Genomic DNA, 12,689 nt, shown 5'->3' on the forward strand with positions numbered 1-12,689 from the left:
AAGACCTTTACCATTTTTACAGCAGAAGTGGATCCCCACCTCTTGTGTACACTGCCCGGTACTTGGTGTGGGCAGAACAGAAACTGCATCTTTGGCACACCTCATGCTTTCCAAACCACTCATAAGACCCTCGCAATTTTGGTTATGAGCCGGCCACACCACAAACGTAGTGGACCCTTGGGAAATGGCTTGCATGGTGGGTGGACGGCATCCTGGTGGACCAGACGTGGGCCCTCTCTGCATGCCGGGAGCTGGTGATTGGGGCATGTTCCATCATCTCAGGAAACACTGGTTCACTGTGGGAACTTGAGAAGGGAATAGAATCTCCCAAAATTCCACACTGTCACCTTTTGTCCCTGTAGCTCCTCATCGAACCTTTGTTCAGGGTATGTGCGAAGTCAAGCTAAATCTTTGGCATCTCTGCCTAAACCCCAAGGACAGCACGTGCACCTCCCCTGGGGTTAGCCCCTTAGCACGGCATCGCCTCACTTCCCTTCACGTGATGTCAGCTCGGCCTTGGCGCTGGCAGCCTCCTCCCTGGGCCTGTGGGGACCACAGATTGCTCACTTCCTAGTGCCGCTTCTCAAGGTAGCGTGGCTCTGGAAAGCTGTTGTAGTTGGCTTGCCTGTTGAAACTCTTCAATAAATGAATACTTTCTGAGTAATTACATATTTGCTCCTTTACACTCTTGCAAAATAATAGAAAGCAAAACAGTATATTAATATAAGTTAAGCTCTTTTATGACTGTGCTGGCACTGACTTGTAAAAAGAGGTGTCTGTGTGTGCAGGTGAAAGGAATGGAGCTTGGGAAGGAGCAGTGGGGGAGTAAACTCTTGGAAAACCAAGAAGGAGGGCAGTTGGCCCGTGACGGTGACCGCAGTGGTGGTGTGGTGGCGACCTGGAAGGGACACGCTGCTGGCTGTTAGGAAATCTGCATCCGTGTCTGAGCTCTCAGTCCCTCTCCCTTCTCCTCCTCAGGAGTTAGAAGCAGCTCTTCACAGAGATGACGTGGAGTTTATCAGCGACCTGATCGCCTGCCTACTTCAGGGCTGCTATCAGCGAAGGGATATCACGTGAGTAACCGCAATCTTACTGTTTCTGGCGGAGGGAAGGAATTAACCAGTCCTAGTGATGTTCCGTGTCTCCTGGAATAAACCAGAGCAGATCACCGGCCAAGACGTAACAGTATTTACACACGGTTCCCAGGTCCCGTGTTTGGCTCCTTCTGCAGCTGAGTTTTCATTTTATTGTAATTCTTGACTTTATTTCACTCTCAGAAATCTATATCCCTTACTGTTGGGTCCACCAGCTACCATATTCGAGTGTGGAATGTGTTCTCTCAGTGTAGGGCTTTCTTTCTGATCTTTGTTTTCAGTATTGGTAAAATGATGCCTAACAAATTAAAACTAGATTTTTACTGTATTTCTGCCCCTGGGGTATGTATCTTCTGTTCACGTGAACAGTGGCATCATTTCTTTTTTTTTAAAGACATATTTATTCAGCGTCATGATCAGACTATTACATTTAGCAGTCAACAGCATGGGTGCAAAAAAAAAAAAATCTACATTAAACCCTTTGCTGGAATGCTTTACACTTTCTACAGAGCAGAAACTAAAATAACCTGTTATACAATTAGTCACAGATAACAGTCCTCGAGTTTTTTTGCCCATACACATGAGTATTGTCTAAAACATGTCTTCTTTGTAGCAGCTAGGCCCTGCCACCACTGTGCTTGGCTGAGTTCATAGATCTGTTATAACCTGTAGCTTCCCTGTCACTTCTCTGGCTCTCCTCTCCTGCTAAGCTTTGTTTCCTGGCAGTAATCAAAACCTTCTGCCACTGCCATAGCTACTGCTGCTGCTGGAACCACCACAGCCACCTTGGTTTTGGGGTTTGGCAAACTGTTGGCCTCCACCACCATAGGGGCCAGAACTTCTGCCTCCAAAGTTTCCTCCTTTCATGGGTCCAAAATTTGAAGATTGATTGTTGTAACTGCCAAAATCATTGTAGCTTCCACCACCTCCAAAATTGCTTCCCTCATTACCAAACCCATTATAGCCATCCCCACTGCCACCATATCCACCACCACCACGGAGGCCACCAAAGCCACCTTGGCCACTGAAGTCTCCTCTGCGACCAAAGCTGTCGCTCCCACCAAAACCCCCTCCACGACCACCACCAGAGTTTCCAGAACCACTTCGGCCTCTGTGGCTGGATGAGGCATTAGCCATCTCTCGCTCAGATAGGGCTTTCCTTACTTCACAGTTGTGGCCATTCACAGTGTGGTATTTCTGAATGACAATCTTGTCTACAGAGTCTTGGTCATCAAAGGTTACAAAAACAAAGCCTCTCTTTTTGCCAGTGCCTCGATGAGTCATGATTTCAGTCACTTCAGTTTTCCCACACTGTTCAAAATAATCTCTTAGATGATGTTCTTCAGTGTCTTCTTTAATGCCACCAACAAGAATCTTTTTCACAGTTAAGTGGGCACCAGGTCTTTGAGAATCTTCTCTTGAGACAGCCCTCTTGGGTTCCACAACTCTCGCATCCACCTCGTGTGGCCTTGCCTTCATGGCCGCACCCACATCCTCCACGGTGGCGTATGTGACAACCCCGAAGCCTCTGGAGCGCCTGGTGCTTGGATCTCTCATCGCCACACAGTCTGTGCGCACTCCCCACCGCTCAGAATGCCTCGTCAGGCTCGCGTCGCTTGTTTCAAAGCTCAAACCTCCGACGAAGAGCTTCTGCAGCTGTGCGGCTCTTTGGGAGACCCTGACTTAGAGATGACGGCAGTGCGGGGGGGTAGATGTCAACGATGCTTACTCGGCGGCGTCCACGGGCAGAAAGGAGTAATCTACCGAACGTATCTCTGGAATCATTTCTAGCGTGGAGCTTCTGGGCCCCCTCACACCATAGCTGCCAAGTACACAGCTGTCTGGTACATTGAGATGTGTAGAAATTTGGAGCAAGATTTCATCTCTGTCAGCAAATAAAGGATCTTCCCGATAAGGCCTCATCCCTTGTTTTGGTAGAGTTGATAGACATTCTCTTGCTGCTACGTTTCCATACAGCTGGACTGTGAGGCCAACTCCCGGGAAACTGAGACAGGACGGGGCTCCCCGTGCAGGCAGGAGGCTGGGGTGCCACGATTTAAAAAAAAGACGGTGTCTGAAATATTTCTCTTCTAGTATATCCATTCCTGGGTGCCTGTTAGGGCTGGGGGTAGACGTGTGGTACCAAGGTGAATGAGAGGTTGACGAGCTGCTCCTGCATCCAGCGCGGAGCTCGGCGTTTGTGTGTGTGTGTGTGCGCGCGCGCATGTGTGTGAGTGATCATCCCCCTTCCTTTCCGTGTTTGTACTTCTGCCTGTTTCATGCTGTAGTCGTCATCTCCTGCATTCTCCGCGAGTGTACTGACTGTCCCCAGGGCGTCCAGGCTGTCGTGCTAAACAAAGAGTAGAAAGAAATGTACCATCTTACCACTTAAACACCATGACAAAGGGTTTAGTATATTTTCTCCCATTTTCTTTTTGAGATGTAACTTGGGAGTCTGTGTGGTTTTTAAGCAATTGTAGTCATACTGTGTATATAATTTCACTTTTTCATATCTTTCATTTATTTCATCACAATGATAATTTTTCTTATGACCACTTTTTTCTTCAAATGGGATTGTCTAATACTCCGATTTAATAGATGAACATTTGTGCCCAGCTTTTAACTGTTAGAAACATGCTATATTACATAGCCTTGGACATAAAAGTTTGCACACCTTAGTGAATCATACTCTTAAATTTCTGTAAGTATAGTCACTCCGTAAAAAGAAATGCCCACTTAAGATTCAAAAAATAAATTTCCAGGCCGCTCACCCCAGGGGTTGCTCCATTTCACCCATGACCATCAGTGTCCGAGGGGGTCTGTTTGCCTCACCTCGCTCTAGCCAGGGTGCTGGAGGGCAGATACCCTCGGTCCTGGGCCCCACTGCAGAGTGTGTGCAGTTGCCATGGCAAGCGCTGTGACATCCACAGAGCACGTGGCCTGTGTGAGAAGGGGCCGTGGACCGAGCTGTCATGGGGTGCTTCCTGAGCCAGTGCCCTTATATTACAGAGCCCATTAAGAGGGTGAGTGAAGGAAGGACGGACCCCCCCGAAGTTGCAGGTAGGAGGGTGGGTGTCTGGGGTTCGACACCCTGGAGCAGAGGCTAGGGGTTGCAGAGCAGAAGGTCCCATGTGGTTCAGAGATGCGATTCATTTGAGCTGCAAAGTCCGAAGTCTTACTGGCCCCCAAGTGTTAAATTTTGGTTCGTCGCCAACATCTAAAATGAGACTTCATGTTGAAACCCAGCTTGTATCTTCTAGAAGCATCTAAGACACTCATCAGCTGGAGGGAAAACAGGGCCCCGGCCTGCCTGGTGGCTCTCGACACAGAGGCTGGTTGTCACTCTGCATCTGTGGGGCTTGCTTGGCCCACCTGCTCACCTTCTTTCCCTGCTGTCTCCGGCAAGCACAGCCATTCGAGGAATCCTGTGGCCACAGCACAACAGGAGTAGGAGCCTAGTAGGCCTTGTAGGCTGAGCAGCGAGTTCGGGGGTGTGATCCTGAGGGCAGGGAGGGTGGGGGACCAGGAAGGGGCGAGTGAGTAGATCAGGCCTGAGGGCAGAGGCGAGCCCATCATGAAGGCCTGTTAGGGGGTGAAGGTGATGACCTGGAGTCTCCTGCCTGACAGACTGTCTCTGCAGCCTTACTGCACACATTCGTGGTTTGTGGACTTGAATTACATACTTAGGCCGTGTCTTCCATGGGTGTGTTGGTTGATGATCAAGCACAAGAAACCCCCATTTAAAATTTGTGGGGCAGGTATCGCACGCCTGCCTTCTGTGTGACGGTGGGGATGGGGGCCAGGCTGCAGTTGAAGGTCTGAATAGCTAGAGTTGGCTCATACCATCTATGGAGTAGAGCTTCCCTTCGCTGTTGGCATGTGGTGTCTATTGGACATTTTACCAGGTTTTTGACACGTGAGAATCCACTCGGCTGTTTCTGGCTCTACCTGCCAGTCTCTTTTGGCTCTGATACCATTGCTCTTAACTAATCCTGCTTGTTAGTTCTTCCAGAAAGTGATATAATCTTGTCATATTCCATAAGGAATCTCCTTATTTTGATTAAAGTCCTTATGTTGTGGGACTCCCCTGGTGGCACAGTGGTTAAGAATCCGCTTGCCGGGCTTCCCTGGTGGCACAGTGTCCGCCTGCCGATGCAAGGGACACGGGTTCGTGCCCCGGTCCGGGAAGATCCCACATGCCACAGAGTGGCTGGGCCCGTGAGCAATGGCCACTGAGCCTGCGCGTCCGGAGCCTGTGCTCCGCAATGGGAGAGGCCACGACAGTGAGAGGCCCGCGTACCGCAAAAAAAAAAAAATTAAAAAAAGAATCCGCCTGCCAATGCAGGGGACATGGGTTCGAGCCCTGGTCTGGGAAGATCCCACATGCCGCGGAGCAACTAAGCCCTTGCACCACAGCTACTGAAGCCCGCAGGCCTAGAGCCCGTGCTCCACAACAAGAGAAGCCACTGCGATGAGAAGCCCGCGCACTGCAACGAAGACCCAACAATGCCAAAAATAAATAAATAAATTTATTAAAAAAAAAAAAAAAGTCCTGATGTTGCTCAGTAAAAAGTTGTAGCTTTGTTCATGTAGGTCAGATCCGTTCCTGGGTTACTTTAACTTGTGTTGCTGCTAAGAGTTGAGTGATACTCACACACCGTACAAGTACTCCCAAGTGTAGAATATGATATATTCCTAACATATTCCTGTGTTTGTATCTTGAATCTGCCCAGTTTATTGACCTTGATTTTTTAAAGTTGATTCTCTTGTTGTTCTAGGTTATCATCCCCCTTCCTTTTCGTGTTTGTGCTTCTGCCTGTTTCATGCTGTATTCGTCACCTACTGCTATGTAACAAATTACCCTAAAACTTAGCAGCTTTAAACATCAGTTTCTGTGGGTCAGGCATCTGATGTCCCGGCCGTGCTGCTGGAACCGTGGCCACCCCAGGCCCGCCCTCGGGAGGGCTGTATGTTTGTTTCCTGTGGCTGCTTAGCTCAGTTCGCAGGCCGAAGAGCTGAAACTGCATTTGGTATCGGTCGGTTTTGTGGGTCTGCCCGTGGCTTGTCGGGGGCCCCGCTCGGCGTGTCTGGAGGCCTAGCTGGGGAGGGACACAGGGTCCTTCAGGCTGCTGGCAGAGTCTCCCTGGCAGCTGTAGGACCCAGGTCTTTGTTTCCGTGCGGCCCTCTCGGCCCCGCTGTGTCTCCTCTCTTGACCTGGTGTGCTCGCGGGAGTACCCTCGCCTGCCCAGTTTTGTGACCAGGAGCGAGCCCCAGATGGACTGTGCCCCACTTGGGAGAGCCCAGCATGCAAGGCTGTGAACACCAGGGGGCCTGTTGCACATGCTTTGGTTTGTTAATAGTGACTGTATTCTCCAGAGGAAAACTGCATATTGGTGGTGAGGCTTATGCTTGCATCTAATCACATGTACTTAGTTATTAACAACATATCATAAGTTCTCTTTTTTCCTAGGCTTTTGGACAAGAACCAGTTGATTTTTGGATAGTCACATGTGATCCTATATAAATGAATTATCAACAAGAGCTTTTGATTTTCCCTTTTGTTTCAGTAAATGGCTGTAACTAACTTGTTCCTAGTTTAATTTTCTCCCATATTTACCATTAGCCTCCCCTATAAATGTACTTACATTGATAACATCTCCTATAAAAAAACAACTAGTTTGAAGATAACGGGTGTTATACAGGATATTCTTAGCTTAGATGCAGGCTTCTCCCATCACTTTGGCACATTTCATTTCCTCAGTCGTCTTGTGAGGCTATGAAGAAGAGGTAGAGGGAGATCCCCTCAAAGGCTACCCGGGTCCTGTTTTACAGGAAGGAACATCCAGAGACTTAGGTAGCCAGTTAGAAGATGAATAATCCCTACAAAGAATTGAGAGATCAGGAGCCCAGATCTTCATCCCTCATAGAATCTGAAGTTTGAGTCTCTAACTCTGACTCTTTGTTTTCTGTCGTCTTTACATAAAATTAATGATTTTAGCAGTATAAAAAAATAAATTCTGGGCTTCCCTGGTGGCACAGTGGTTAAGAATCCGCCTGCCAATGCAGGGGACACGGGTTCAATCCCTGGTCGGGCGAGATCCCCCATGCCGTGGAGCATCTAAGCCCGCGTGCCACAATTACTGAGTCTGTGCTCTAGAGCCCGCGAGCCACAACTAGTGAGCCCACGTGCCACAACTGCTGAAGCCCACGCGCCTAGAGCCCGTGCTCCGCAACAAGAGAAGCCACCGCAGTGAGGAGCCCGCGCACTGCAACAAAGAGTAGCCCCCGCTCACCGCAACTAGAGAAAGCCCGCACGCAGCAACGAAGACCCGACGCGACCAAAAATAAAAAAAATAAATAAATAAATAAAGTTTTAAAGCATCGCCTAAAGTAGTATAGAGCAGAAACCCAACGCGTCCTTAAGATGGGGTGCCGGGTGGGCTGTTCTGGACAGTTTGCTTTTTCACACGTGTGTAGCTAGAGGTGCAAATAGCATTTAATATTTCAGAATGTGTCTGTCTCATCAAGCTGTGCTGGCTCGTCAGACACCCGCAGACACCGTGTCACCCTGTCTTCTGTGTCTTCCCCAGCCCTTCTGCTTCTGGGTACGGTGCAGAGCTGCCCACCTTCCCCAGTGCTGATGGCAGGCCTCTTAACACTGGTTTCTTCCTTATGACAACACTGTGTCAGTTACTCCTAAATGATTTCTTTTGAAACGAGAGGTTAATTTATTTTAAAAAAACAAAGAAAGTGACCCTAGTTAAATAAATGTCATAAAATTTCAGATGCTGTTGTAACCGGGAGGAGGAGTTTCCCCTTCCGTTTACAGGCAGCTGCTTCTGTGACTTTTTCGCTTTTGAAGGAAAGTGTGAGTCTCAGATGGACAGAAGTAGAGTTAGTGGGGGGGCCCGTCAACCCCCTTTGGTGGGGGGGATCCTGGTGCCCTCCGAGCTCGTCCCCCTTTCCTGGGCACAGCGGGTGGCGGTGTTGGTCCTGCTGCTCGGCGCTGGGCCAGGGAGGCAAGTGGTGGTTCCACCCTTTTTCGTATCATACCTGTGAGCTGTCAGAGCATTGTCGAAAACATAATCTGTAAATTGTGTTAAAAACAGCTGAGTATACATGAAATAAAAAAATTTCTGAATGGGCAAGTAAGTTTGGGGGTCTGATTGATCCAAGTTGAACTAATTGGTCTGAAGTGAGGCTCAGGCTTCAGCCCTTTAAAAACTTGTTTTTGTCGATATATTATAATACACACAGAAAAGGGGACATTGCTTAATCATACAGCTCAGTGAATTTGTACAAACTGAATACACCTACGCAGTGATCACTCAGACAAGAAAACATCACAATGAATTTTACTTTTCATTGAAAGGAATTGCCTAAAGTGATCGCTATTCTGTCCCTCCAGTGGTATCCACGTACATTTAGAGTGAATTTGTGCTCGGTATTCTCTGAAGTTTTATTTTCATCCCACCCTAAAGAAAGGATTTTGGACAGATGAATGCTTGCCTTTCTTGGTTCTAAGGCTTACCTGTTATGTGGAGCTAAGAAAGTTCCTTAATCTCTTTGTGCATTACTCGCCTCATCTGTAAAATGGGAATGATAACCATACCTATTACTAAATTTATTGTGAAATTAAATGAATTCACTCATGACAGCCTTAGAACAGTCTTGAGCTTTTAGTAAATACCAGAAACATGTACGTGTGTGGAGTAGGAAGTGGATATTGAGCCAGGCTACTGCCGATGTCTTAAATGTTGTGGTTTGCATGTCTCAGAACTGGGGTCAGCAGACTTCTACGAAGGGCCAGAGAATAACCATTTTAGGCTTTGTGTGGGTGACAGGGTCTAAACTACTCCCCTCTGCCATCCCAGTGCAAAAGTGGCCAGAGCGGTGCTTCGTGACTTGATTGTGGCTGTGTTTTATTAGATTTTCATAATCTGGAATTTGAATTTTATATCATTTTCTCTTGTCATAAAATAGTATTCTTTTGATTTCTTTTTTTCTTCCAACCGTTAAAAAAGAATGATTTTCACATTCCTAGCCTACAGGCTAAAGGTAGACATTCAGGCCAGCTTCGGCCCATGAGCCATAGTTTGCCCCTGTTTTAGAAAATTAAATAGGTTCCTATTTCTAATTACACAAACTCGGTCACCGTGCTGCTCAAGATAATACATTTCCATCTCCTCAGAAAGTACCCTCTGCACTAAATCTAACCTCCCCACACCCCCAAAACCCCACTGCATCCCACGCAGTGACCTGATTTTTATTGATGCAGATTGTTTTGCCTTATTCTAGAATTTCGTGTGTGTGTGGCTGGGATCATGCAGTGTGGGCTCTGCGTGTCCAGCTTCTTTGAGGAAGCACAGGGTCTGTGTGATACTCACTGACGCTGCTGTTTGTATCAGTTCTTCGTTCCTTTTAGGGGAGCGGGTCTGCATTGGATTCCAGTGCAAAAATATATGACAGTTTTTTTGTCTGCTAGTTGGTAGACTTGTATGTTGCCTCCAGTTTGGGGCTGTTGAGAATAGAGAAGCTGTAAACACTTGCACGGATGTTTTCGTGGATGTCTTTTCGTTTCTCTCGGGAATCGCTGGGTCGTGCGTGAGAGCACGATTGACATTGACTTGTTTTCTAAGCAGCGGTGACCTTTATTCTCCTACCGGCAACACATGAACAGTCCAGTTGCTCTATATCTTTCCCGACATCTGTTAATTTTAATTTCACCCAGTTTTTCATTTTACTGATTCTGTTGTGTGTAATGTGGAAACTCATTGTGATTTTAATGTGCATTTCCCTGATGACTAGATATATAATGGGCTGTGACTATTTTCTTCTGATGTGTAGCTTGCCTTTCCATTTGTTTGGCACTGTATTTTAAAGAATAGCAAATTTTAATTTTGTTGAAGTCTAATTTATCAGTTTTTTCTAGTATGTTTTTTCCTAAGAAATCGGGACATACCTTAATGTCAAGAGATTTTCTTTGAGGTTTTCTCTTAGTTTTACAGTTTTAGCGTTTTTTGCAGTTGGCATTATGATGCATTTCGAGTTAGTATTCGTGTGTGGTATGAAGTAGAAGAAGGTCAGTCAATGTCCATTTTTTCCTTATGAATTTCATCTATGTTCGGTCTGTTTCTGGACTCTGCCTTATTCCAATTGATCTGTATGTCTTATATTTATACAAGTACCAGATTGTCTTGAGATTGGTGAGTTCTCTACCTTTTTATATTTTAGTTTTGCTTTTTAAATGTTTTGACTATTCTGGGTTCTTTTCATACAAATTTAAAAATCAGCTTGTCAACTCCCCCACCCCCCAAAAAAGGCCTGCTACAGAAAATGGACATTTTGAGCAATGTTGAGTTTCCCAGTCCTTGACCATGATATGTATCTCTCCACTTGTTTATCTTCCTTTATTTAAAAATTTTTTTTTATTTATTGATTTGGCTGCACTGGGTCTTAGTTGCGGCGTGTGGGATCTAGTTCCCTGACCAGGGATTGAACCCTGGCCCCTGCATTGGGAGTGTGGAGTCTTAACCACTGGACCACCAGGGAAGTCCCTGTTTATCTCCTTTAATTTCAGGAATATTGTATAGTTTCATTGTAAAGATACCGTACACCTTTCCATTTGTGCCTAAGTATTTTATATTTTCCAGCTATTTGTTGCCATTATATGTAAAATACAATTGAGGTTTTTATATTGACCGTGTTACTATAGTCTTCCTGAATTCACTTCTTAGTTTATTGGTCTTGTTGCTGACTGAGGAGTTTCTGTAGTCTGTTTCCGTTCCAGCCTCTGTTCCGGCTCTCTGTTCCAAGAGCTTCCTTCTCTTGTCTTATTACTGTGCCGGCCACAACTCCCGTGTTGTTCCTGATCTTGGGGGAAAGTATTCAGCCTTTTCACCCTCAAGTGTGATGAAGTGCTGTCCCTTTTGTCTGTTGCTGAATTCAGTTTGCTGCTGTTTTGTTGAGGATTTCTCCTTGTGTGTTTATGAAGAATATTGGTCTGTAATTTTATTTGCTTATGAATCTTTGTCAGGTTTTGGCACAAGGGTTGAGAAGTGTTCCCTTCTCTCGTTTCTGAAAGAGTTTGTATAGTTTTTTTTTTAATTAATTAATTTTATTTATATTTATTTTTGGATGCATTGGGTCTTTGTTGCTGTGCGTGGGCTTTCTCTAGTTGCGGCGAGCGGGGGCTGCTCCTTGTTGCAGTAACGCAGGCTTCTCGTTGCGGTGGCTTCTCTTGTTGCGGAGCATGGGCTGTAGGTGCACGGGCTTCAGTAGTTGTGGCACGTGGGCTCAGTAGTTGTGGCTTACGGGCCCTAGAGCCCAGGCTCAGTCGTTGTGGCGCACGGGCTTAAGTTGCTCCGCGGCATGTGGGATCTTCCCTGATCAGGTATTGAACCCGTTTCCCCTGCATTGGCTGGCGGGTTCTTAACCACTGCACCACCAGGGAAGTCCGAGTTTGTGTAACTTCTTTCAAACAGTTCACCACTGAAAGCCTTTGGGTTTGTAGTTTTCTTTGTGTGCAAGTTTTTGATTGAGTATTATTGATTTGATTTCTTTAATAGATTAAGGCTATTTGGGTGTTCTCTTTCTTTTTAAAAAAATTTTGTTGAAGTATAGTGTTGTGTTAATTTCTCCTGTACGGCAAAGTGATTCCGTTTTACATATATACGTTCTTTTTCATATTCCTTTCCATGATAGTTTATCACAGGATATTGAATATAGTTCCCTGTGCTACACAGTAAGACCTTGTTGTTTATCCATTCTAAATGTAATAGTTTCCATCTGTCGACCCCAAATTCCCAGTCCATCCCTCTCCCCCTGCCCGTAGCAACCACCAGTCTGACCTCTATGTCTGTGATTCTGTTTCTGCTTTGTAGATAGGTTCATTTGTGTCATATTTTAGATTCCACATATAAGTGATATCATACGGTATTTGTCTCTCTTTCTGACTTTGCTTGATATGATAATCTCTTGGTCCATCCATGTTGCTGCAGATGGCATTATTTCACCCTCTTTTTATGGTTGAGTAATATTCCATTGTGTATATGTACCATGTCTTTTTTATCCATTCATCCATCTGTCAACGGGTGAAGGTTGCTTCTGTGTCTTGGCTGTTGTCAATAGTGCTGCTATAAACATAGGGGTGCATTTATCTTTTCAAATTACAGTTTTGTCTGGATATATACCCAGGAGTGGGATTGCTGGATCATGTGGTAGCTCTGTTTTTAGTTTTTTGAGGCACCTCCAAAGTGTTCTCCATAGTGGCTGCACCAATTTACATTCCCACCAACAGTGTAGGAGGGTTCCCTTTTCTCCTGAGTGTTCTATTTCTTAAGTCAATTTTGGTAAGTAATTTAGGCATTTTTCAAGGAGTTTGTCTATTTTATTTAAGTTTTTAAATTTATTTCCATAGTACTGTTCATGATATTCTCTTAACTATCTGTAGGATCTACAGTGGTTTCTCCACTTTCATTCCTGATGTTGGAATTTGTTCTCTCTCTCTCCCTCTATTCTTTCTACAGGTTTATCAACTTTTCAAATGTTTACTAAGGAACCAGATTTTTTTTTTTTTTTTTTTTTTTTTTTTTT

General features: G+C 45.6%; 1 protein-coding gene across 1 annotated transcript in view; it reads left to right on the top strand.

Moving 5' to 3' along the window:
- Nucleotides 1-981: 981 nt before the first annotated feature.
- CECR2 (CECR2 histone acetyl-lysine reader) overlaps nt 982-12,689 on the top strand; it is a 66,272-nt gene continuing 54,564 nt past the window's right edge. The window contains exon 1 of the mRNA XM_007472318.1: nt 982-1,073. The gene's annotated coding sequence lies outside the window, so the exon portion shown is untranslated. The remainder of the gene's footprint in view (nt 1,074-12,689) is intronic.

This window comes from Lipotes vexillifer, unplaced genomic scaffold (genome assembly GCF_000442215.2).
Source record: "Lipotes vexillifer unplaced genomic scaffold, Lipotes_vexillifer_v1.1 scaffold395, whole genome shotgun sequence".
In the NCBI taxonomy this organism is placed as follows: Eukaryota; Metazoa; Chordata; class Mammalia; order Artiodactyla; family Lipotidae; genus Lipotes; species Lipotes vexillifer.